Source organism: Oryx dammah, unplaced genomic scaffold (genome assembly GCF_014754425.2).
Source record: "Oryx dammah isolate SB20612 unplaced genomic scaffold, SCBI_Odam_1.1 HiC_scaffold_4, whole genome shotgun sequence".
Taxonomy (NCBI): Eukaryota; Metazoa; Chordata; class Mammalia; order Artiodactyla; family Bovidae; genus Oryx; species Oryx dammah.
In genome coordinates this window covers 54,140,825-54,166,307 of record NW_024070188.1, presented here as the reverse complement: position 1 = coordinate 54,166,307, position 25,483 = coordinate 54,140,825, and the positions used below count along the sequence as shown (strand labels likewise).

The window sequence follows — 25,483 nt, the reverse complement described above, 5'->3', positions numbered from 1 at the left end:
GGCTAAATTTGCCTGTTACTCCAGGTATCTTTTTACATTCCAATCCCTTGTGATGAAAAGGACATTTTTTTTTTTGGTGTTAGTTCTAGAAAGTCTTGTAAGTCCTCACAGAACTGGTCAACTTCAGCCTCTTCAGCATCCATGGCTGGGGCACAGACTTGGATTACTGAGATACTGAATGGTTTGCCTTGGAAACAAACCAAGATCATTCTGTCATTTTTGAGACTGCACTCAAGTACTGCATTTCAGACTGCTGTTGACTATAAGGGCTACTCCAACTCTTCTAAGGGATTTTTGATCACAGTAGTAGATATAATGGTCATCTGAATTAAATTCTCCCATTCTTGTCCACTTTACTCCACTGATTTCTAAGATGTAGATGTTCACTCTTGCCATCTCCCACTTGAATATGTAGTATTTACCTTGATTCACAGATCTAACACTCCAATTTCCTATACAATACTTTTACCACTTTCAAAAGACTAAGATCATGGCATCTGATCCCATCATGTCATGGCAAATAGATGGGGGAAAAGTGGAAACAGTGACAGACTATTTGCTTGGGCTACAAAATCACGGCTGTGACTGCAGACATGAAATTAAAAGACGATTGTGCCTTGGAAGGAAAGCTATGACAAACTTAGATAGCATATTAAAAAGCAGAGACATCAATTTGCCAACAAAAGTCCAACTAGTCAAAGTTAAAGGCTTTTCCAGTAATCATGTATAGATGTGAAAACTGCACCATAAAGAAGGTTGAGAGCTGAAAAATTGATGCTTTCGAACTGTGGTACTGGAGAAGACTCTTGAAACTCCCTTGGAGAGCAAGGAGATAAAACCAGTCAATTCTAAAGGAAACCAACTCTGAATATTCATTGGAAGGACTGATGCTGAAACTGAAGCTCCAATACTTTGGCTCCCTGATGTGAAGAGCCAACTCACTGGAAAAGACCTTGATGCTGGGAAAGATTGAGGGCAGAAGAAGAAGGGGGCAAGATGGTTGGACGGTATCACCAACTCAACAGACAGGTGTTTGAGTAAACTCTGGGAGATGGTGAAGGACCAGGAAGCCTGATATGCTGCCATTCATGGGGCTGCAAAGAGTCAGACACGATTGAATGTCTGAACAACAATGCAATATTGTTTTCTATAGCATCTGACTTTACTTTCATCACCAGACATATCTACAACTGAGCATCATTTCCACTTTGGCCCAGTGGCTTCATTCTTTCTGGAGCTATTGAATAACTGCCCTCTGCCCCTCCCCAGTAGCATACTGGACACCTTCTGACCGGTGGGCTCATCTTCCCAGTGTCATATCTTTTTGCCTTTTCATACTGTTCATGGGGCTCTTGAGGCAAAAATACTGGATTGGTTTGCCATTCCCTTCTCCAGTAGACCATACTTTTGTCAGAACTCTTCACTATGACCAATCTGTCTTAGGTGACCCTGCATGGCTCATAGCTTCATTGAGTTATGTGAGCCCCTTCACCATGATAAGGCTGTAAAGGGGTAAATGAAGGGGTAAATGCATATATATTCTTATATAAGTTCCACAGTGTCTTAATTAGAGCTACTTTTTTTAATTTAAAAATCTGTTTTATTGAAGTCCATTTTATAAACAATTGTAATAAAAATTAATGACAACTAAGATTGTATAAATTTTCTACTCATGCTGCCTATTGGAAAATTGTTTATGCATGTACTCATAACTACAGTTTTAAAAAAAATGTCCAAAATTATTTAATAACATTCCAATTTGAGAAATTCCAAAAATCTAAATATAATTTTTATCACACTTTGATTATATAGGAAGAAAAAAAAAAAGCAATTTCCCAGAGTATTTTGTCTTTGTTTCCCCATACATTCACTTTGCCCTATACTTTCTACTCCAAAATCAACCATCATATATATATTTCATAATGTATTTTATAATTATACTGTGGAAACAATTGGATACCTCCCTTAAGTCAAAATTGTATTCAAATGTTTAAGTGTCAAAGTGCAAAAATGTGATAGAGGCCAGAGAAGAGAATCAGAGGGAGAGAAAGTATCTCCAGGATGGAGAAAAATAATTACATGCCTTTAAAAGTTTCATAGAAACATGCAGAGAAAATTTATTTTCAAATCTCTAAATGGAGTTATTTTATGTTATGAAATACTCTTCTCTAGAAGAAACTAAAATCCCTTCTCTATTATAACTTGTTTCTAAAATCTTATCTCTATTACAAATATGAAATACTGTAGCTTTTTAATATACAGCATTCAATTTACAGAGAATTTTTACATTCAAAGATAAAGCCAATTTCAAAGGAATAGGTAACCATATTAGGATTCTTCTGCAAGAATGTACTTGTTTCACTCAGATTCTCCAGAGGAAATAAACACATTTCGAATATACAAAGTACCATTCATCATTTTGTTAAAAGTATAAATAATCCACCAGGGGGAAATGTGGAGGGAAAACACCCAAGAGCAATATATGACTCCGGAATGCAAAATTAGCTTGGACAAATTATTAGAAAACATACTGTAAAGAATAATTCTTTGCTCTCCACAGACTGAACAAAGTGACACAGAGAAATTCACGTTTTTTTTTCAGCCAATAAAACTCTCCCTCTAGAATAAGTGAAAATATGAGTCAACCTTTCAATAGTACCAGTAAACATGCCTTAATTCTCATTGTTCTCCAGCTTCTGCAAAATACCTTCACATTTTTAGGACTCTCTAAATGGATATCACATGAATTCAAAGATGGAATGAGACTTTCAAATGTCAGAAAGTCCCAGGTGCTACCCAAAAACAAAAACAAAAAAACATGCAAATCACAAAAACCAGCTATTCATTAATACACAAGACTGGTATAATAACCAGCCTCTTAACCAGCTCTAAAATCCTTTCAGCCTTTGTGTTTGGCCTGTTTGTTCAGTCTGCAGACCCATGTAGACTGTGTGGCATGATATTTTTATCAGAAGCCCTGAAGTTTCTATACTTGAAGACAAAATTAAGTCCCACAGACAGGGAATTTTGATGCAAATTTTGCTAACTCAGGAGTGGATTTGGGAGTCTCAACAGGTCTTGTCTCTTCAAGTAAGAATTTGAAATCTTAGATTGTCTTTGATACTTACATGACTAAGCTCACAATACATCCAGGCTAACTTGGCATGTCTGGGCAAGAAATGGATTGTTCTTGTAAATAATCCAAAACAAGATTGTTCCATCTTGTAAACAATCCAAATGGATTGTTCTTGTAAACAGAGGAAACAAATTCTAGATCTACTTCTTCCTTTACATACCAAAGATCACACTTCTAGTTCAAACCCTAATTACTTCGTATTTGCCTTTTTTCCCCTATCATGGTAGTACTTATAACTTGTTATGAGCTACTCATGCACACAGCCCTTATTAGATTTAACATACTTATTTTAATTTCATAAAATAACATAATAAAATATATTTTAACAACTACTTACTTTGGCCAGTTATTATCTTAATACTTTATAAGTATCATTTCAATTAATCCTCATTACAGTTCTATGAGGTGTGCACTATTGTTTTCATCATTTTAAAGATAAGGCACAAAGAAGTTAAATAATTTTCCCATAGCCACATAATTTGTAAGTAATGAAGCTAAAATTTGAATCCAGGCAGCCTGACTTCAAAGTGCATGTTCTTAATCGTTATGTTCTCTGAAATATTCTCCTATACAAACATTTTTATTCTACACTTGCCATATTCCTTCAAGAAAAAAAGGAGAAAAAAAAAAAAACCAGCTAGCCAATCAATTTAAATGAATACTCTTGACAAGGGCCCACTCTTTTCAGCCATCTCCACCATGGTACCATGCTAATCAATGAAAACAAAGGATTTGCTTTCTCTTACAGTGAATTTGTTTTCCTTGTCAGCACAAGCCACTTACTTGTTCCATCTTTCTCCTTCAGTCCGTGCTTTTTCTGCACCATGCACCTTTCCCTCATCAGGTTCTGCTAAAAAACCATGTAAAGCTGTAATTTGTTTGCAGTTTCCTTACCTGATTCTTCATCTAACAGAACCTCCCCCTGCTAGGCAGAACATGACCTCATGCCTACTAGAGGACAGTGGCTATAGATTTCTTCTACATAACTGGACTTTTGGACTTGATCCTAAAGAGCCAATTTTTCCCTGATATAGTCACTGCTCACTCATGATATCATCCTTTCAAAAAGTAGGGCTCTTTTCTCCTTCAAATATTGCTTGAGACTAATCATAACAGTACTTTAACCTAGACAGCATATTAAAAAGCAGAGATATTACTTTGCCAACAAAGGTCCATCTAGTCAAAGCAATGGTTTTTCCAGTAGTCATCTATGGATGTGAGAATTGGATTATAAAGAAAGCTAAGCACCGAAGAATTGATGCTTTTGAACTGTGGTGTTGGAGAAGACTCTTGAGAGTCCCTTGGAAAATGAGGAGATCCAACCAGTCCATCCTAAAGGAAATCAGTCCTGAATATTCATTGGAAGGACTGATGCTGAAGCTGAAACTCTAGTACTTTGACCACCTGATGTGAAGAACTGACTCATTTGAAAAGACCCTGATGTGGGAAAGATTGAAGATGGGAGGAGAAGGGGAACACAGAGGATGAGATGGTTGATGGCATCACCAACTCAATGGACATGAGTTTGAGTAAACTCCAGGAGTGGGTGATGACAGGGAGGCCTGGTGTGCTGCAGTCCATGGGGTCGCAGATAGTTGGACACAACTGAGCAACTGAACTGAATTGAACTTTTAATCTAAGAAATATCTGCATTTGTTTGTATGGCAACATTTTTGTCATTACACTAACACATTCTATACTCACTCAGTGAGCTCTCCATATACATATGTGGAAGGAAAAGAAGTTAGGAGGAAGAAGTAATAATGGAAGTGGGAGTAGGCTGAGGGCAAGAAATGGCAAATAACATGAATTACTTATTTAAGGTATTGTTTCACTAAGTTGCTTCAGTAGCATCCGAGTCTCTGAAACCACATGCACTGTAGCCCACCAGGCTCCTCTGTCCATGGGAATCTTCAGACAAGAATACTGGAGTGGGTTGCCATGCCCTCCTCTAGAGGATCTTCCCAACCCAGGGGCTGAACCCACATCTCTCATGTCTCCTTCATTGGCAGATGGGCTCTTTACCACTAGCACCACCTGGGAAGCCCTAAGGTGGTTATTCAGTCACTCAGTCACGTCCAGTTCTTTGCAACCTCATGGACTGCAGCACATCAGGCTTCCCTGTCCATCACCATCTCCCGGAGCTTGCTCAAACTCATGTCCATTGAGTCAGTGATGCTATCCAACCATCTTATCCTCTGTGGTCCCCTTTTCCTCCTGCCTTCATTCTTTCCCAGCATCAGGGTCTTTTCTAATGAATCAGCCAGCACTTCACATCAGGTAACCAAAGTACTGGAGCTTCAGCTTCAGCATCAGTCCTTCCAATAAATATTCAGGATTGATTTCCTTCAGGATTGACTGGTCTGATCTCCTTGCAAGTCCAAAGGATTCTCAATAGTCTTCTCCAACACCAAAATTCAAAAGCATCATTTCTTCGGTACTCAGCCTTATTTATGGTCCAGCTCTCATAATTTTAAAGCAAATTCTTGTGCCTTTACGTTTTTATACCTAAAGTTTAGCTTGCAAAAGACAATTATGACAATTAACTATTTAATTATATCTAGGGTATAGCAGACCAAAATAATATAAACTAGGATAATATATGTATGAGCAGCCCCACCCATAAGACTTTATCTAATGACCTTGGATTTCATTTTTAAAGCCCAATCTTTTAAGTAAGGATTTATTTTTTATCATTGCTAAAAATGTTATTCCAGGGGGAAAATGAGACGCAAAAAGATAAATGTTAGCAATTAAAGTAGAATCTTCTATCTTATGCTAGATGGTACATTTATAAAGCCACAAAGAAAAATATGAATCATCTTTATGACAATTGTTAGAAGAATCATTAGTACTAGTCTTGCACTAAGTAAGGAAATAAATTGCTTTGCTCAAAATTTAATCTATTTCTTTACATATTTGGTAAAGTGAACAAAACTTTATATGCTAGAAGGGCAGCTAAGGACACTAAACTTCAAGCAAACAATTAGTATGCTTTACTATTATAAAACATCTAATTGTTGATAGTATAATTAGACTAGATAAAATGTAAAGGCTTGTTTTGATTGACCTGACTTGTCAAATCAAGTCAAAGCCATGAAATAATACTTGATACAGACAAACAATCACAGGCACGTGAATCCCATTTCATAACCCATTACAGTAGGGATTTTGAACAGCATAATAAAGAGAGTAGAATTTTTTTAAATATATATAGCAATAACAATAATCATTTTCACAGCAAGAGTTCCTACTTTTTAAAACCCATGACATCTTATCAACTTTCAACTATACAAGAATTATCTTTTGTTATGTTCCTTATTCACATACTTTCTACTTCTCTCATTAACCAGAACCCTATTAGACATTTACTTAACAATTTACATTATATCTGCGTTTGAAGGAGAGTCGAGTAAAGGAGACAAAAGACAAATCAGTACCTTGTACTCTTGGATAACTGCAAAATATTGATAAAGGAAACAGACACTATTGTTTAAATAAATAGTTTTGAGGGCTACAATGGAGTTAATTTGTCAGCCTGATGGACCTCTCTAGCAACATGAATCACTATCATTTCTGCATAATTGGCTCCGCTGCATCTGTTCCTGTTTGGTATAATACTACCTCCACAAGTGTCACTTCTTAATTTTTTTTTTTTTACCAAAACCTACCCATTCATGTCAATCCTGTGCTTTAAAATGGCGCTCTCCATGTCTACAGAATAATTCTTTATCAATCCAACAATATTCTTAATAGTTTGACCTTAGAAAGGTTTTAGTCCTTTATCCTGCGTCTCCACCATCTTGTTGTTACCCAACTCTATGAGCCTCAATCACTCAGCCTTCTCTTAATTCACTATATTCTTTCATACCATTTTCATATCTCACAAAGTCTTATGCGTTTGTCAATGCCCACTGTAAATGTTACCTCCTCTGTGAAATCATTAACTACTATTGAAGGAAGAGGAGGTTGCTTTCTCCTCTATTTTCCAAACAGATATTTATTCATAATTATTATATCATGTATGAAGTTAGGCCATGAATATTTGCTTACATGAGAGGTATTATGGTACACTGACAACAGTTTGGCATCTAGAGTCAGCCTGTTATCTTCCTGGGTTTTTATAATAGATTATGTAGTTATGTATTCAGTCCTTGTGTTTTGTTAAATGAACAAGTAATAAAAAATTTTCACTTCTCTTTATATGAAGTGATAACCTATGGATATCCTTCAAATATATAAAATAATTTATTTTTAAATCAAATGAAAAAAAGCACAAGAGTAATTATATGCCTTGGTTTTTTTACATGTTCAATGTTAATCTCTATAAAGAAGGGCTTTCAAATTCCATGTATTGAAAGTAATGTCACAGAATTTAAAAGTATAACATGTCATCTCTAGTGACTTTTAAAAAAGTTTAAGAGTTAACAATGAGTCTTCCATTGACAATCTGAAGTCTCTTTTTAAATATACTTTTGCTCAGATTTTACATTTTGAATTTTGAATTCAGTCTTTTTTCAAAATCTATGATTTTGAATAAAAGGCAAGAAAAGCTATAAAACTAATAAAATATGTTATTAGTGTAAGAAATACTTGTTATTCCAGGGGAAAATTCCACAAGTGGCACTTTAAATTGAGTAATAAAAGGAGTACTAAGATAAGAAAAGACTAGGGTAAGCAAATGCAAAATAAGCCATGTCCCTGAAAAAAGTGGACTGAAGTGTTCCAGAAAAACTACTACTAATTTAAATATTCAATATTTTTGGTTTCATAGATCCAGACGGTAATATAATCTTTACGCAAATTCTTTTAATATGTCTTTCCTGACCAATTTAGGAAGTTTCTACTGTAGAGAACTGGGGTGGGCAAATCTAACTTGTATGTGCAGGATAAATACACACTTTTCCCATAAATTATATTTGGATGGGGTTACATAATTAAAGCAACATCACTTGAAATAAATAGCAGAAAGCAGATTCTGTATTTTGCAATAATTTTACAGTGACTGAAAAGCTATGAAGATTGGATCATAATCACTGAGACCTTGGGTAGAGCAGATGGATCATTATCTAAGCACACAGGCTGGAACAGCAGAGCGCAAGCATCTTTCGGTCCATGGAGCTTTACAAGCCTTGTTAAGTAGGCAAATTTTCTATATTATTCACAATAAAATGTCCTCACAAACAGCATTATAAACAAGGACAAAATAGATGTGCACTTATATGTATATATTCTCTACATACAACATTGCAAATTTATTCCTTGCAAATCATTTAGAGAAAAACTATATTATAATTCCAGATGGCTGCTTAATTTTATCATGAAATTTATTTCAAAATCTTCAAACATTTTACCACTGATATACTATATTGGCAAAGATATATGTGATTGATTAAAATTGATGTTTATAGCAGGTGGTCAAATTACACAAATCTGCTTTGCTGTGAAGCTGTATTAAAAACACCGCTTATAAAACTAATCTGCCATTTTAAGGAAACAGTTCAAGCCAATCCAGTAGCTGTTGCTTTTTTTTTTTAAAAAAATTGACCATGCCCTACCAATATGCTAATACCCATCTGGGACATAATCCATTAAAATAATCCAAAGATGCCAAATGAAATGATGACTAGACTCTCTCATGTGATGACTGAAAATAAGCTGAAAATATGCTGAAAGCTCTATTTTTCTCACTTATTTTATGTTAAGTTTTATATTATGTTGGAAACTTGTGAGCAAAATGTCATGCTGGCCACAGAAATATCTAAATTCTCTTGTATTAGGTTCTTGAGTAAGACAGGTGAATGTTTCCCAGTACAGCATCTGCCTACTCTATGGAACCCTACAGCATTTACAAAGATCATATCTAGGGGATAACTAAATTATGCAGATGATAATGACTGGAAAACAAATCACTCATATTGACCATCTCATGTTTGGTAACAGTGTTGATGAGAAAAATGTAGTGACAGGACTGGATAGCAAGGTATGTCATCTACTGGTGGTTAGCAATATGCTGACATCAGCTGTGCCGCGAGCACAACCAAGTGGACTATTTTGTTAGAACTCATTACGAAAAATAAAATAAAAATGAATCAAAAGAAACTAAACAAAATAAGTTGGTTTATAGTTTAAGAATCATAGATCTGACTTCAAGGAAATACTTAAAAAATCTGGATTCTTATCAGAAACTTGGATTGTTGGGAATAGAAGAAATGGGTGACCTATTTTTGAAATTATTTTTAGTTTAAATAAATTGAATTTTCAAAAAAGAAAAAAACTCTAATGATGTAATTTTCAAGTTTTCAAAATTTCATCTCATGGAATTTTTAAAAATCTAGTTAATACATGTGTATGCATAGCATTTATATATATATAGCTATGTATATATATTATTTTGGTGTATACATTTGAATGTATAGTTTTAGATGGAATTTGCGTTTATCACTCTAGCAAAAGTTAATATTGTCACAACATTTGCTGGTTTAATTTGAAGTCTTTAATGTTACAGAAAAAAAAATGCTATTAGGCTTTGGGAAAGATGGATTGGTTACAGTTCATAGGATACCGAACTACCAAGTTTATTTCCAAATACAAGTTTGGAAATAAAGTTGTATTCAAGTTTGAAGTTTCTTTATCATTTATTTGACTAACTCCTTCCACTGCCTGGGCTTCCCTGATAGCTCAGTTGGTGAAGAATCCACCTGCAATGCAGGAGACCCCTATTCAATTCCTGGGTCGGGAAGATCCGCTGGAGAAGGGATAGGCTACCCACTCCAGTATTCTTGGGCTTCCCTGTGGCTCAGCTGGTAAAGAATCTGCCTGCAGTGTGGGAGACCTGGGTTGGATCCCTGGGTTGAAAAGATCCCCTTGGAGAACAGAAAGGCTACCCACTCCAATATTCTGGCCTGGAGAATTCCATGGACTAGTCCATGGGGTTGCAAAGAGTCTCACATGACTGAGCAACTTTCACTTTCACTTTTCCACTGCCTGTGGGCAACTTCACATAAACTTAAATATGTACAATATTGAGTAGGATTTTCTCTTTAAGGCTAAAAAGTTGTTTTAGTTCTTATCCAAGAACTTGCAACTTTGCTATATCAAAAGAACTGTAGCATTTCTGATCACAGAGTGGAAAATAATTTACACTCATGATATCTTCTTCAGACCTACAGGATGAAGATCCAAATCTTCTATTAGGTATTCAAGATTCTTTTTCATTCAGTCATTCAACATTCATTGCACAAAATTGTGTCTGTTACTATGCAAGACTATATACAATATATCCAATTTTAATGACTCCTACTTTATTTTACACCAGATTCATAAAAACACACACACACAGCACTCAACTGACTTGTCTACTCCCTCAAATGCACTCTGCTCCTTCCCAAGGATGACACTAAGCTAAAACACACAGACTCAGAATTCCTATCTTCAAGAAAATCACAAGTTTCTAAGGGTAGAGACTTTCTTTGTTAAACCCTTAAAATCACTCTCCATAGTTCTCATTATTTCTCAATTATTACTTATTGGAAGAAAAAATACAATATATAAGATGATAAGAAGCTAATTTAATATGATGCATGGATATCTTTAAATGAGCTCTTCTACATAATAGACCATGGCACTACTACATAAAAATATTTTGAGGGTTTATGCAGCATAATACCCCTTTTGTTAAACTGATAAGAAAAGATACTATACTTGATTTTAGGCAAAAGACCAAAAAGCAATAAATATCACCTAAATAGCAGTTGAAGTAACTGCTCTGAAAATTGCAAAATCCATAGATTTTCACTGTCCATGTTCATGAGATTATTTTTCATTGAAAAGAGTAAAATAGTCTTTAATGCACATTTTTAAAATTCTAAATTTGCTTAATGCCATGAGTAACTGTATAATCCAGCATCTCTAGTTTTAGGCCAAATCATTTCTCTGTGCTTGTAAAAGTCAAATCTCTCTGCTATCCCAGCATGATGAGTAACATCTATTAGTTTGGAAAGGGCACAATTGCATATATTGTAGTTCAGTTCAGTTCAGTTCAGTCACTCAGTCGTGTCCGACTCTTTGTGACCCCATGAGTCGCAGCACGCCAGGCCTCCCTGTCCATCACCAACTCCCGGAGTTCACTCAGACTCACATCCATCGAGTCCGTGATGCCATCCAGCCATCTCATCCTCGGTCGTCCCCTTCTCCTCCTGCCCCCAATCCCTCCCAGCATCAAAGTCTTTTCCAATGAGTCAACTCTTCGCATGAGGTGGCCAAAGTATTGGAGTTTCAGCTTTAGCATCATTCCTTCCAAAGAAATCCCAGGGCTGATCTTCAGAATGGACTGGTTGGATCTCCTTGCAGTCCAAGGGACTCTCAAGAGTCTTCTCCAACACCACAGTTCAAAAGCATCAATTCTTTGGCACGCAGACTTCTTCACAGTAGGCTCTGTTAAACACTCAGTATTCCCTTTGGCAAATGACCAAGAGATCAGTTTATCTGGATACAGAATATTAGATTCTGAAACCCAGCAGTACACTGGAATGGCCATTATTTTTCCAAAGCAAGTCACTTCTCTTTCTTAGCCCATCCATACAGAGCACCCACTGGCCAGTGCTCCTGAACCATATCTTAATCTGCTTACTGGTGCCCATTTCTGAGCCTCAGAAGGCAAGCAGAGAGTGTCAACAGAGATCTGTATCCCTTAAAGTCAAAATTAGAAGAGATTAAGCAGAGTTTAAGAATAAAACCCTTTAAAAGACATATTTCTTTCCCCTTTTTCTTTTGTTAAAAGAGGAATCCATGTAAGTTATGAGTGAGGCAAGAGGGAAGAGGAAAGGAAAAGGATACCTTCACCCTAGCCGTTTCTCTCAATGGCTGCTGCAAGTGCTTACTTGACCCAGACTCCCCAGTGGCAACCTTATACGATGTTGTATAGCTTTCATGACAGTCTCTTACACCATCCAACTGCAAGACTGAAAACTTAATATAAAAATGCTCCAGAGGGAATGTAGAGTAGGGATGGGTGGGTTCCTGTGTGTGAGACAGGAAAAACAGGTACTGTTATAAAAAAAAAATCCATGCAGTTTTAGGTTTAAATCCATCTATGGAACTTCTCTCACATTTCAGTAGGCCATTCTGTTGTTTTAAATCTCTGCCAGCAACTAATCTATAATCAGGATGTGTAAAAGTCAGGATGGCAGTTACCTTTGATGAGAAAGAAGGTACACAGTGACCAAACAGAGGAGTTTGGGGTACCAGTCATGTTGTGTTTCTTGATTTGGGTGGTTGTTACACCAATATGTTCACTTCATAGGAATTCATCAAGCTTTTCACTTGTGATTTGTGCAGTTTACATGACATGTATTTTTTAAGCTTTCTAAAAATAATAAAATTAAATCTGCTACCAAGTTAAAACTCAACAGTTTCCCTATTGTCAAATGACTTAGAGCTTTCTCACCTTGACATTTTATTTGCCAATATAGAAAAGGCCTTCACGCTAAGTCCTGAGAAGAGAAACATGATCCAATAACTTGAAAATTAATAAGGAAAATAAGATACCCTCTGTCCTAGTGTTACAAGTAGTATGTATCATCTAATATAATTAATGTCTAGAGTTATGAATTTATTTCTTTTTCTTTAAACTACCAGAATAGTATTATAATATCCCAGGATCTCATAAAAAGATTCCCCTCCAGGGAGAGGACTCAACTTTGGATATCACAGACCATGACTTTTCAGTGGGGCTATCTTTCTCTTATTCACTTCTTAGTTTAGCAAGAGCAAGTGATTAGCATCCATTAGCCCTGCAACATTAGCCCTGCTACATGGAAAGAAGGTAAAAAGACAGCAATTTCTACACTAGCATTTCAATTGGGCAGCCTAGAAAGTAGAAGTGTCTTTTTGTTCCTTCCTTTTTGCAACCTTCTGGGCTCTACTAAAGGATGTTGTGAGTGATCTCTCTTTAATAGTATCAGTTTTTCACTGCTATTCCCCACAGAAGACATTCTAGTTTAAGATAAGTCCACCTTGTTCCCTAACAAAGGAGGGGAATATTTATTGTTATGCTATCAGAAAATGAGAAATGACCATGGTAGCCATTTGCGCAGTGTGCCAGGCTGACTGGCTGGCCACTCACGCCTGCCTTCACTGCCCTCTTCTCAGGTGGTAAAGGCAAAAGGAAGTGGATTCTGGGTAGGATACTCACCATTTGAAATACAGAAGCACCCAAGCTCCTCTATTGGTATAGAAATAAAACACATTACCTAGGACTGTTTTAGTTATGAGTAACAGAAAAAGGCAAGTCATGGTGGCTTGTGGGAAAGAAAAGTGAAAGTAAAGTCACTCAGTCATGTCTGACTCTTTGTGACCCCATGGACTGTAGTCTACCAGGCTCCTCAGTCCATGGAATTTTCCAGGCAAGAATACTGGAGTGGGTTGCCATTTCCTTCTCCAAGGGATCTTCCCAACCCAGGGATTGAACCCGGGTCTCCCACTTTGCAGGCAGACGCTTTACCATCTGAGCCACCAGGGAAGCCGCTGTGGGAAAGAAAGGGGGTAAGTAATCTATAGGCTTAAGAAACTGAACATTCAATAGGTGCTAGATCCAGAGGCTCAGACTATGTCAATAAGTAGTTCTCTCTGTTCTCTCTCAGGTCTGCTTTTTTTTTACATGGACTTCATTTAATCAAGCTTATCCCAGGAAGTAACAAAACAGCTTCTAGCAGCTCCAGGCTACACTTTCTACTTTCAGAAACCACAGTGGAAAGAGCTCCTTCTTTTCAGTAGTTCAATTCTAGGATTGCTCTGCCAAGTATGGTTCTCACCTCACCCCTCAAAGTTTAAGCTCCATAGGCACAGGAACTAAAGTCATTGTTTAGGCCTGGATCACAACCATGTAAGGATCTAGGTAGGTGCTAATCTCTTTCAAAATATAAGCACTAACAAAGGAAGCAGGATAGTTGTCCAAAGGGTGAAAAAAAAAAAAAAGAGAGAGAGAAAGGTAATGGGTTCTAGGTGAGCAAGAGAAATAGATATTCAGTAGTAGGTACATTCAGTAGTAGTATTTTAAAATAAAATGTCAATATCCTAAGGACAGTAGAAAACACAATATGCCATTTTAAAAAATAAAATAATTACAGCTTTGTTCAGTGTCTTATCCCGGTCTGAACTAAGGTTCCCAGTTCACACTGTCTCTAATGAAGACACTAGTCTGCCTCTGTAAGAAGCCTCCTCTGAAGACAGAGTCCCATTTTTCTCTTATTATACTCCCACTTAAACCCTTTCTCACTCAGCCCATAGTTTTCATCCAACCTTCATTCTACTATTATTCAAAATATTCTCCTTTATTATTTCTTCTAAGCTTTGTCTAAAGCTATGTAGAATATATAGATCTGGGTATACAAGCGTATACTTTAGATAAAATTAAGAAAGGAAATATATACAACATTTCAAAAGAATAAACACATTCTCTTCCTCCCGGGGTCTATTAGTTAAAATACTAGAATGACATGATAATAGCATGGGCTGTTGACATCCTATGCTAGCAATATATTAAGAGAGACTTAGAAAAAGCATAATCTTTGAAAATGAATCTAAAAATAGCCTGCCAATCGGATGCTTTCTACAAAGCTTACAAAGGAAAGGTTATCACCTCTCCACAGAAGATTTTTAAGAACCAAAAGAGAAATGTTTTAGGTTAGTTTGAATGCTATTGGGCCTGGAGTCAGGAAAATAGACTTTCTATATGGCTTCCCAGGCTATAATTCACTGACAGTCAAACTACTCAATGATGGGAACACCTACAAACCAATTGTTATATAAGACATTCAGGAACAGGCTAAGTAAAAAACTTAAAGACAAATTACAGGGTAAAATCCTGGACTGTTAGAAGATGGAGTGTTTTATCCAATTTTACCTGTTGTTCTTGCTATTTTACTAGTTGTTATATGGTAGACTCTCTTTGAGGAAAAAAATAATGTTCACTATTAAGTACTGTAAAAATAAAATGCTCCATAAAATCTGTATGGTGGTATCCTTATTTCTTTAGGGATCTAGACATTATAAGCTTTTAAACTTTTGTATGGTTTTCTAACATAAATGGCTTTCTAACCTCTTAAAACTTTCATTAAGATCTAGACTTCTTTTTTCCCCTATAAATTTTATATTCATCTTTTTGCCAAATTTCTGTTAATTTTAACTTTTACTTACCAATATTAAAAAAATAATTTTTAGCCTCATTCTCAACTAATTTTCTATTTCTCAGATTGCAGCTGGATTTTGATTTTCCTAGAAAACAAACCGAGATTAAGGGTTTTTCCTCTCCTTTTATTCAAAAGAACTTGGTAAAAAATCCCCAGCCCAGCAACTGTCATCAAATGATTTAAATTATTTATTTTATTTACTATTAGCTAACATTTCAATTTCCTACTTCATCTGCTTGGGCCACTTTGTAAGCTTTCTTCAAATTATATTGCCCCTTAATTTTATAATATAAAAGCTACTCTATGCATCAGTGCTCCCATAAGACCGTATTACTTCCTCTACATTATTGCTAATGAGCAATACTGTGATTACTATTCATCTGACTTCCCAACTGTTATGTAAATACTTTGAGGGTAGACACCGTGTCCAACTTGTTCACTGTGGAATACTGAGCTTTGGACACAGTTCCCAATATATTTGGTAGTATATATGCTCAATGAATATAATTTTCTTTAAAGAAATTAATAAATAAATGAATGCATTAATGTATGATTTCAGTGTTTGTCATACTGTAGAATCTCAATCATTCGTTTAGGAAATGAAAGTGTTTTCTATATATGGAAAACAATTCAATTACCAGTACGTAATATAAATATCATGGATGATATATGGGCAAATGATGGGCCCATATATGGGCAATGATATAGTGAGGTGTCTCATCAAGATATTAAAAATAAGAGGAAAAAATGCCACCTGAGAATAACTATAAGCCAATACATAACTGATTCAACTGACAAAGGAGAGTAACTCCAAAGCTGGCCAGTTTTGATAGGCATCTTGTTGAAAGTACCACTTCTCTGGTGGCTCAGATGGTAAAGAATCCACCTGCAATGCAGGAGACATAAGAGACTCAGGTTTGACACCTGGGTTGAAAAGGTCCCCTGAAGAAGGAAATGGCAACCCATTCCAGTATTCTTGCCTGGAGAATTTCATGGACAGAGGAGCCTGGCCGGCTACAGTACATGGGGTCTCAAAGCATTGGACATGACTGAACTACTAACTCTTCTTCTTCTCTTATTGAAAGTATTAATATATCAAAAGATGGGCCATCATAAGTGAGGATAATTAGGAATGTAATCCTAGAAAATGAAGTGTATCAGAGACAAATACTGGCAGTGTCATCTAGGTATTGTTCAGGAAGAAAATGATGGCTCAAAGATGTGACCTGCCCAATTCAAGTAGAAATATCCCTATTGTGCAGATGGGTGCATCAGATTCTCCTTGTCAGATGCCATTAAATATCATACTACATAACTCACTCTCTTGTCCAAGTCAAGTAAGTTCTTAAATTTCCCATATGGCACTGGGATATAGTATCCAGAGAATCCAAGATGGATATGGGGATTGAGCTGCAGTTTTTGAAAATAAAGTGAGTCATTTGAGAGGAAAAACTTCAGGGAAAAGGTAAAAAAAATGTCAAGTCAGACGTCTGAATAAACTGTCAATTAAAGGGATTAAGGAAACGGGTTTGATCCTGGATCAGGAAGATCCACTGGAGAAGGGCATGGCAACCCACTCCAATATTCTTGACTAGAGAATCCCCATGGACAGAGAGGCCTGACAGGCTACAGTCCATGGGGTCACAAAGAGTGGGACATGACTGAAGTGACAGCACAAGCAAAAATGAAGAATTAAAAAAGAGGCATAAAAGCAGTCTTGAGAAAGAAGAATGGAGCTGAAGGAATCAACCTTCCTGATTTCAGACAATACTACAAAGCTACAGTCATCAAGACAGTATGGTACTGGCACAAAAACATAAATATAGACCTATGGAACAAGATAGAAACCCCAGAAATAAACCCATGCACCTATGGGTACCTTATTTTTGACAAAGGAGGCAAGAATATACAATGGGGCAAAGACAGTCTCTGAGGTAAGTGGTGCTGGGAAAACTGGACAGCTATGTGCAAAAGAATGAAATTAGAGTACTTCCTAACACCATACACAAAGATAAACTCAAAATGGAGTAAAGACCTAAATGTAAGACCAGAAACTATAAAACTCTTAGAGGAAAACATAGGCAGAACACTTGATGAGTACACTTGATGAGAACAATTGTCCTGTGTACTTGAAGATGTGTGTTTCATGTGTGTTTTCAGTGTGTTTCAGTATGGGCTCACTGCTTGACACTGATCTGTTCTTGATGTGTGATGAATCAGACATCCTTGCCTGAAATGGCTCTGAACAGACCTGCTATGCTAATGACTGCATGATACGGTGCTGCCCTCTGGGTCAATAGGCAGAACATCCTTCTCTGACACCAAGTCTCTGTGTCATTTCCTTTTACCATAAAAGAAATGGAGTCTAACTTTTTTTAAATTTATTTAATTTTTATTTTACCTTTACATTTCTGAATGGGTTTTCCCAACATTGGCATGAATCCACCACGGGTGTACATGCATTTCCACACCCAAACACCCCCCTCCCACCCCCCCACTTTTGAAACTTTTTCAGTAAACACTTGTTAACACTGCAAGTATTTACTGAACATTGATGCTGCAATTAACTTTCTCCCTATTCTTTCTGAATCTTCCAACTTAAAATTTCTCAGTGACACAAAATTCACCCCAATACCTCCATGGCCTTCTCTGATGTAATGATATTAGGGGAAGGCAATCAGTCATCAGGAGAGGCTGCATGGAGAAGCATTATTAAAGGGAGTTCCTTTTAAAAGATCTAACCCCTGATTGACTTCCCTGGTGGCTCAGACAGTAAAGCATCTGCCTACAATGCGGGAGACCCAGGTTCAATTCCTGGGTTGGGAAGATCTCCTGGAGAAGGAAATGGCAACCCACTCCAGTATTCTTGCCTGGAAAATCCCATGGACAGAGGAGCCTGGTAGGCTACAGTCCATGGGGTCGCAAAGAGACAGATACGACTGAGTGACTTCACTTTCACTTTCTTTCAAACCCTGATTACATAAGAGGACTACCACAGGTGCTGGTGCATCCATTCTCTTCCAAGATGGCAACCTCCAAGACTAACCATGGTCCAGAAGGAGCCTAATACTGCTGCTGCTGCTGCTGCTAAGTCGCTTCAGTCGTGTCCGACTCTGTGCGACCCCAGAGACGGCAGCCCACCAGGCTCCCCTGTCCCTGGGATTCTCCAGGCAAGAACACTGGAGTGGGTTGCCATTTCCTTCTCCAATGCATGAAAGTGAAAAGTGAAAGTGAAGTTGCTCAGTCATGTCCGACCCTCAGCGACCCCCACGGACTATAGCCTACCAGGCTCCTCCATCCATGGGAATTTCCAGGCAAAAGTATTTAATTTATCTAGACACCCAACCAGGAGAGTACTTCTGGGAGAGGGTGAGAACAGAGAAGTAGGCTCTCAGTAGGCACTCTTTTTCCTTTTTTTTATAATTGTGGAAGGAATGCTTAATTTGGTTGAAGTTTGTAGTTGACCTATGAAAATTTACAAATTAGTTAATGGTCAAAGAAGTCATTCTGCAAGAAAAAGTCATTTGTCACGATATTCCAGTAACCCATTCACCTCAGCTTAGCAAAAGCAATGGAGAAAATTGTCAGAATGTTATTCCCTGCACTTGGTATATTTGTAAGAACTTTCTGATGGAAAGAAAAAACAAAAGCCCAAATCAATATCCAATATTCTGTAAGTAAACTCCTTGCTTTAGAATCTTGAACACTTTAACAAAATATGGTAAAAAAAAAAAATAACAAAACAATGTTTCCTGTAATGAACTAGTGAAAGATAATTAGAAAATTCTTATTTGTACAGTGATACATAAAAAGAAGGCATAAAGCTAAAACATAACAGGCAGTTTATCTTTCCTCCAAAATATACCTTTCTTCCCTTCTTCTCATAAGAAAGAAGTTTTAGGGGAAACATTGTGTTCATCCAGATGAATATTGTTTAAATGTTGTTCATGCAATACAGGTCTTTTATGTAAATGTTTTTTGGAAATGTGATAAAATTTTTCTTACAAGAAATTTAACTTAGTTCCAGTTCTAAAAATACCATTTGAAAGTGGAATACAATCTCAAAATTCAAGAGAATAAATTTTTACTAGTTTGATACAGGAAGAAAAAAAAAAACCCAACTTCAGTTTCAGCTCAGATAATAATATAAATGAATCTCACTACAATCTTTTAATTTGAGATCATTTCCACAACACAACTGCTTTAAAAAAAAAAAAATCCTATCTTTGCCATCAATCTCCTTAGCTTCTTTATTTCTTCTGTCCTATTAATGCCTATTAATGGAGATAAACATGTAATCAGCCCTGGGGACGTCAATCAAAACTTTTAAAATAATGGAAAGAAGTTAAAGCATATGTGCTTTTTACTTGATTATTTCAACCCACTTTATTTGTGGCTAATCTTTTCTGTCACATTTACTTTTTCATTTCAGTCAGATTTAATACAAATACGGATACAGTATTGGGTTATTCACTGACTCAATGGACATGAGTCTGAGCAAATTCTAGGAGATAGTAAAGCACAGAGAAGCCTGGTGTGCTGTAGCTCATGCCGTCGCAAAGAGTTGGAGACAACTTAGCAACTGAACAATAACAAATTGGGTTATTTATATTATGCAAAAAATATAAAAGCTACACAAGTACTTTATTAGTTTCTTTACTAGTGGAAAAGCCATCCAATGACTGTGTGCATTAATATTTATTACCTCCATTTTACAAATGACGTAATGGAGACTGCTGCTAAGTCACTTCAGTCGTGTCCGACTCTGTGCGACCCCATAGATGGCAGCCCACCAGGCTCCTCCATCCACGGGATTTTCCAGGCAAGAGTATTGGAGTGGGGTGCCACTAATAAAAAAATTATTTTGCCCAATATATATCTAAGCCTCTATGATTTCAAAGTATTGCTACTGTGTTTGAGATTCTAAAGTAAAACAATAAAAGTTTGAATGCTTTTAAAGTGTGAGAGGCTATTCTAATAATATTGTTAAAATAACTTAAAATTTCACTTGTCTCAAAAACTGCATCCGCTTTTAGGCATCATCTCAGCTGCTGTATTTCTTCCTTAACACTCCTCCCTTTCTTTACATAATGATTTATATTTTGCTTCACTTTCTGTAATGGTATATTTTCAAAAACTTATCTTTATCCATTCTAATCTGTCCTTTCTACTTGAACATACTTCATCCCCAGAAGCCAAATTTCTCCCCACTATAATTTATATATCTTACCACTTGGTTAGACTTGACCCTGTTTGTCACAAATTTTAAGAGGCCACAGATAACATTCATGTTGTGGTGCTCTGCAGCCAAGAGAAAACATAGTTCAGAACTTCTTTAAGTTTGCTATGTGCAGTTTATGATGGTATAGTACTGTATACACATAACTAAAAACCAATAGCAAGTTAATGGAAAGCAAATACCATAGGGAGAATCAGGCACTATACTTAATGTACTTATAGAGCAAGAAAGAAAACATTTCAAGGAAATGGATAAAAGCAAGTTTGGAAAGTTGAAGAAAAAATGGATCACTTGTTTTATATGATGCTTACCTTTCTTTAGGGAATCGATAACTTGGCCTTAGATTCAGTACGCTTTCACTTTCTCATCCTAGAAAAAAAAATGTCTGTTTGGAACACCTTGAGGGAAACACCAGATTAAGATGATTCACCAGGGTATGCAAGGAGGTTCATATATCTCCTCATTCTCATAATTCTAAGAAATGAACTCTCAAAGGCTTGAGTAGCTCTCAAAAGATAGATGTAATAAACAGCTAAAATATAAAAAGCCAAGCTCTAAGTTGCTCCAGCCACTGATACCTCTATTTAGGGAGGTAGAATAACTCCAGCCTCTTGAATATTTCTATTGGCCAAAATGCTGCCCTTTAGAAAATTAAGAATTGGGGTCTAATAGAAAATGCAATTTATAATTTTAATATGAATTATTCATAAGCATTTCCTGAGCACATCATTTATGTTCTATGTGTACCTAGCTTAGTGTTGCATATCTCAATTATTCATTCAATGATTTATAAAAGAGGAGACTATAGCACAGTGGTTATAACTACAGGCTCTGGAGTAAGACAGAGGTTGATTCAAAACTGCCCTTAGCCTTCGGCTATAAAAGTCTAATTCTTAAGGTTGTGTGAGAACAACAACAACAAAAGAATATAGAGTATTTAACCAACTAGTTTGTGCACAGTATGTGAACAATAATGTAATCCAATGTTATTATTTCTATCTGATAGTGTATATTAAGCTTACTGTTATCAACCACTGTAACAAATTACCACAAATTTAGTGACTTAAGTCATGCTGATTTATTATCTTAGAGTTCTGGAGGTCAGGAGTTTGAAATGGATCTCAGTAGCCTGAAATCTAGGTGTCAGCAAGGCTGCATTACATCTGAGGCTCTAGGGGAGAATCTGTTTTCTAGCTTTGCCAGCTTCTGGAGGCTGCCTGCATTCCTTGGCCCATGGCCCTCTTTCACTTTCAGAGCCAGGAATAGTCTGGCGAGTTTCTCACATCAAATCACTCTGACTCTAATCCTTCTGCTTTCCTCTTCCATATTTAAGGGTCTTTATGGTTACTTTGTACCTATCCTGAAAATACAGGATAATTTCCTTATTCTAAACTCAGCTGATTTGCAGCCTTGATTCTATTTGCAACCTCTTTCCCCCTTGCCATGAAATAATTATGCCAACAATTTATTCATAGATTTGAGGATTAGCAGGTGACTGTCATGTGGGGGGAGGTAATTTTTCTGCTTACCACATACTGAGTAGTATTAAATGTTATTTATTAGCCATAGCATTTTTTAAACTTAGGCATAATAGGAAAAGATTGAAAAGATTTACAAGATCCCTTTTCAAAATAACACAGTGATATTAGATAACAACAAAGTCAATACACTGTAAATGTATTGTTCATTAAGCTAAACATATTTTATGATTATTTTTATAAATTCAAAATTTCTGTGAGCAATAATCATATCCACTTTTAAACTATAGAAATGTAGAAGTATGTGATGATAAACGAATTCTCACTAGGAAATGTAATTTGTTATAATTTAAAGAAGCAACAATATGTTATTCATGAACAAATTTTTTTAACTAACCTTTAAGATTAAACCCTTGAGCTTGAAATGAAAAGGAGATATAAGAGGCATAAAAGAACTATGCCAGGACTTCTCTGGTGACCCAGTAAATATGCTTGCAATGCAGGGGACGCAGGTTTGATTCCTGGTCTGGGAACTAAGATCACACATGCCACAGGGCAACTAATGAGGCCACGGTCCAAAACAAGAGAAGCTCACATGCTGGAACTAGAGAAGCCTGGGTACCGCCGTGAAGGGTCAGCGTGCTGGCACGAAGATCCAGCAAAAACAACAAAGAAAAGAACAATGCATCCTGGAATTGTCTCTCTGATCTGTAAGATAAGCCATCATTTCTGAAACCAGTAAACAGCTTGTGAATCAGTTCGTATTTAAGTATGTTAAGTCTTTCAAAACTACTTCCAGAGTGAGATCAATGTGGACTAGGTGTCAGGGACAAAGCAGGATTTTTGATCAGCTACTTAACAATTTGGACTCATTGTTTTCCCTTAAAGCTGGTAAATATTATGGACTCACATCTCTTGCCCATCCCTGACTCTGAAATACAACTCTAGGCTTTCGTTGACCCTCTGAAGCCTATATACAAACTCCAAATGTGTCCATAGGCTTGGTGAAAAAGGTCTTTTCTATTAGAGAATTAGATATGATTAGATTGATCAGCAAAAGAATAGGTTTTCAAGGACAAAGGAAACAGCCAGAAATAGCCAAGCACCTCCTACACAATATGGCACAAAATTCATGCTAAAATCTGGTAAATTTTCCTACCTTCTTTCTCCCAGTGACTGAAGGTTTGGAGAAAGGTCTGAGCAATGTCAGTTGGGTAGAAGAAAGAAAGTAAGTCTTACTGACACAGAATAAGGAAATATATATAACCGATGTAAAGCTGATTTGATAGTTAAAGCCTTTCCACTTACAGTAGTAAATTTCTTAGGTAGGATAATTCTTTGCATTCACTGCATCCTGCTGACAAAGCTAGACAATGTGTATTATGCTCTGCATTTTAAGTCACAAGACTAACACTTATTTCAGGAAGAAAATTAATGTCAAAGGCATAAAAAAAATGAACTCGGAAATTTAAACCCATGCACTTTTACATTTATCCACTTTTTTATTACAAGTAATTATAAACTGATTTTTCTTCATTCCATGGGCCTATTGGAACAAGTCTGCCAGTTTAACATCTGGCTTAGAAAATATATGCAGAAACAGTTTATTTCAGCTCCTTAAAGAATCAGTTCATGTATCCAGACTTGGTCAAGTCCCTTCTCTTAATGGTTCTCTTGAATAGCACTCATAGTAACAATGAAGTAAATGTGTAATTATTTAATGTTTTTTTCTTCCCTCCCCAAAGAATATAAGTTCCATATGGAAAGGGTGGTGTCTGCCTTGGTTTCTGCTAGGTGTCCAGTGCCTTCTGCTGCTATAGCTGTCCTGTGAAAAAATTAATGAATAACTCCTTTTCCTTGAGATTCATCTTAGATTAATTCTGCATGGATTACCTCACTGTCGTAATGTTTCTGCTGGCCTTCTCCTATCACCTGCTATCCTGCATGTGTCCCATCTCCATCTCTGGATACTGGTAGTTAAACTTCCCACAAAGAATTTTTTTAAATCCAGATGAAATCTAATCTTCTTAGAAACGGAATTTGATATAAATCTTCATTACCAGCCTCTGACTTGACCTTAGCATTTTTCTTCTGTAAACTACCTTCATCTGCGGCCCAGGAGATGGTATACAGTTTATTCGGTTTAGGGTAGATGTTGGATAACATATCTGATAGTTTGTATCAAAACATTACAAAAAAAAAGTTGAATTATTTTAGAAGTTGAAACTGATAGCCTTATATGCATTATAAACTAAATTTAGCCTGATTAAACAAGAAAAAGAAGGAATTCATTATAATGATATAGATGTATTTCATTAGTGCCTAATGACAGGAATGTAGGCTGATTTTAGAGAAACAATGGGACAAGAAAAGTAGAAGACATCAAAAACCTAGAACCTTTCTCCTCCCTACTGCTTCCTGCTGAGTACTAACTTCATCTGTTCATCTCCCTCTGAAGGTTACAGAGATACAGTGAACCAAGATGCCCATTCTACAGCATCCTGATTGCATCTTATCCATTCAAGTGGCTCCCCTACTTTTCAATTTTAACTTTCGACCAAATCTAAAATCCCATGAATATCCATCTTGATCCAGGTGATGGGTAAACAAATTGATTATGGGTAAACAACTTCTGGTATAGTCACACAATGAACACTATGAAACAGAATGAACCATTGAAACATGCAGCAACATTAACAGATCTCAGAAAAATCAGAGAGTGATATATATAAATGTCAGATCACTGTGTGTTATACCTGAAACTAATACAATATTTCATGTCAACTGTATTTCAATTAAAAAAAAGAAAAAATATTAGACAGTTAAATGAAGTCAGACATGAAACACTATATACTGCTTGATTCTACTTATATAAAATTCTAGAAGAGCCCAAACTAATCAGGCAAATTACAGTGTTTGTTTGGAAGGGAGGTTAAGTGGAAGTTTTGACTGCAAAGAGTCACAAGAATACTTTTGGGGTGAAGGAAATGTTCTATATTTGTGGTTTTATAGAGGTTACAGTATACACAGTTTCCAAAATTCATCAAATTATACCTCAAATTATCCAGAAATGAATATATTTGTGTAAGTAAGTTAATGTATTCGATTGTTTACTTCTTAAAAGAAATGGTTGGGTTACACCATGAAAAATGAATAACAGGTTACCTGTTGCTAGTATTTTGAAAAAAATAAAGCATTTATTATAAGATCTGAATAAGAACTGGTAAGGGAATGAGTAAGAGTTTTAAATTATTTGTGCCCAAATATATGTTCAGAAACAGGCATCAACTGCAAAGAATGTCCCCAGTAATAAAGTGAAGAAAAGAACACTTTTTGTGGATATGAGCCACCCTCTCTCCCCAACCACTCCCCACTGGACCAATGGGCTCATGAACAAAGTATTCAAGGTATCAGTGATAGAGGCTATGCATGGGTTAAA

The 25,483-nt window shown here is 36.3% G+C and overlaps 1 pseudogene; it reads right to left on the bottom strand.

Moving 5' to 3' along the window:
• Positions 1–10,733: 10,733 nt before the first annotated feature.
• On the bottom strand, positions 10,734–10,870 carry LOC120863122 (annotated as a pseudogene).
• Positions 10,871–25,483: the final 14,613 nt, after the last annotated feature.